This window comes from Nicotiana attenuata, chromosome 6 (genome assembly GCF_001879085.1).
Source record: "Nicotiana attenuata strain UT chromosome 6, NIATTr2, whole genome shotgun sequence".
Taxonomy (NCBI): domain Eukaryota; kingdom Viridiplantae; phylum Streptophyta; class Magnoliopsida; order Solanales; family Solanaceae; genus Nicotiana; species Nicotiana attenuata.
Genome location: NC_031994.1, coordinates 488,691 through 491,435, shown reverse-complemented (window position 1 = coordinate 491,435; position 2,745 = coordinate 488,691).

The following is a 2,745-nucleotide window of genomic DNA, read 5'->3' as shown; positions in this document are numbered from 1 at the left end:
GGGGGTGTTGGGGGTGGTTGGGGGTGCGGGAGGGGGTGCGGTGGGGTGGAGGTGTGAGGGTAGGGAAGATTGAGAAAAAGTTTTGGAAAATATTTTCCCTTCTTTTTGTAAGGAAAACATTTTCCTCCATTTGGAGGAAAATGAGTTCATAAGGAAAATGTTTTCCAAAATATTTAAACCAACCAAACGTGGGAAAATTAGAAAATATTTTTCGGAAAATGTTTTCCTTCGTACCAAACACACCCTAAGTCAAGTAATTTCTTACACTTCACAAAGTAAAATGGAATACATATTATTCATCACGATTAAATATTTAAAGTGTATATATAAAATACATATCTTACGTCTATTGATATATGTAACGTAAATAAATAGTGTTGACAAACATTTTTCGTTATATTATTTGAGAGTTGTGATGGAGAAATCAGATGGTTCCAACTTTTGGTTGATAAAGCAAAAAATAAAGTGAAGACCCCACCTCTTTATTTATTTATTATTTTGTTAAAAAAAAAAACCCTCACATAATTCCTACTTTATATGGTCTAAATTATTGAGCTTGGACCCCATGTCTTCACCTTTTGATTTGCTTAGTCACTTGTTTGCTTCAATAATTTTCATCTCAATGGAATAACACTCGGGGAAATTATATACACTATAAATTTAATTTTTGGCACTCCCCTAACCATAATAATCGAAGTAACGAGCTGCCATGTACTAATAAAATTGCCAGCCATGAAATAGATTTGGATACATATTTTTTAGTTGCATCTAATTATGAAGAAAAAAGAAACAAAAATACTGGTGATTGAGATTACTTAATAATTTAGTCTTTAGTAATAACTTAAACTGGGACCTTACAAAGTTTAGTTTGTACAAGGTCGTTTAAAAGAAAAAGAAAAATAGTTGTTTAAAAAAACTAATTATAATCTATTTTCTTTTTAAGTAGGCTGGGCTGTGGGGCCATTGAGTGGGCCAATTCAGTGAATGATTGGGCTTGAGGGCAGCTTAGGAGCCCGGATATCTGGGCTCCATCTGATCTCCCCAAGACTTTTACCTAGTTATATTATATTAGAAACTTATTTACCAATCTTCTCTATGTTTTGTAGTTTTTAATAATTATCTAGATTTTTCTTACAAATTGTGTAGATTGCTCCTTAAAAGGCTCCCACCCCATTATTAGTGTCTTCAATTAAGGGATTCAATTATATCCTTTCCTTTTTTGGGGGGAGAAATTTAAAAATAGCCAGATTTACAACTGGTCGTTCAAAAATAGTCCAGTTTCAAAAGTAATCGAAATTTAGCCACTTTTAATGTAAAGATAAATCTGACCGAAAAAACTGTTCAAAACCCGGAAAACACGCCAGTATATTATGCTGGAGTTCCAGCATAAGTATACTTGAACTCCAGCATATTATACTGGAGTTCCAGGATAAGTATGCTAGAACTCCATCATAATATGATGGTGTTCCAGCATAAGTACACTAGAACTCCAGCATAATATACTGGAGTTCCAGCAAGTATACCGGTCCAGCATAATATACTGGAGTTTAAAGCACCGGTGCTCTAGTCTCCAGTATATTATACTGGAGCCAGCAAAGTATACCGGTCCAACATAATATGCTGGAGTTCATACACAGGTGCATCGAACTCCAGTATATTATGTTGGACCGGTCTCTGTTGCAGCAAAATAGTGGCTATTTTTCATTGACTTAGCAAACGCTGGCTATTTTTGAATGACCGGTCCGAAAACTGGCTATACCGTGCTATTTTGACTTTTTTTTCTCCTCTCCTCTTCTCTCTCCTTTTTTTTACAACAAAATTTCTTAATCTACACCCAAAATCTCCATCTTCTCTCTTCCCACCATTGTCGATAATTTTATATTATTAATTCATCAATTGCATCGTTCTTTTGCTGGGAGACCGGACAACACTGAAAATGAAGAAATATTCAGAAATTGTATGATAAATGTATCATAATTGTATTTAAATTGTATGAGATACATCAATACGTAAAACGTAATTGTATCATACTTGTATCACAATTGTATATAACTTGTAGATGGTACATTAATATCCAAAATAATACCTGATACAATACAAATAAATTAATATATAATTATCATATATTTGGGATACAAACTGTGAAATTCGTCACGATCTCACAACTTCTCATAATTCAAATACAAATTTGATACAATTCTGAAAGAATTCTTACACAATTCTGATACAACTTAAAACTGAATCTAAATTTAAACTGATACAATATCGTATTATTCTTGTATTAGTATTGTATCATGCATTGTTTTAGGTATAAATTGTGATACAATTCTAAATTATGATACAACTTTGATCTTCATCTTTTTCAAGTTTCAATTTAAAACATCCACCTAAAACCAACTCTAAACTTAAATTATAATACAATATTGTATTTTAATTATTTAATAGTGTTAGTATTGTATCAGAATTGTCTTAGGTTGTAACGACCCGACCGGTCGTTTTGAGCTTTTGCACTTCGCTCGCCAGTTCTCGGGCATGTCTAGCCCCGTATTATGCATTATGACCTATGTAAATCGTTGGTTTTGGTTTCAGGGTAATCGAAATGAATTTGGAAGAACAGTTCACAGTTTGAAGCTTGAAATTTGAAAAGTTTGACCAAATTTTGACTTGTTTGTAAATGATCTCGGATTGGAATTTTTATGATTTGGTTAGCTCCGTTAGGTGATTTAGGACTTAGGAGCGTGATCG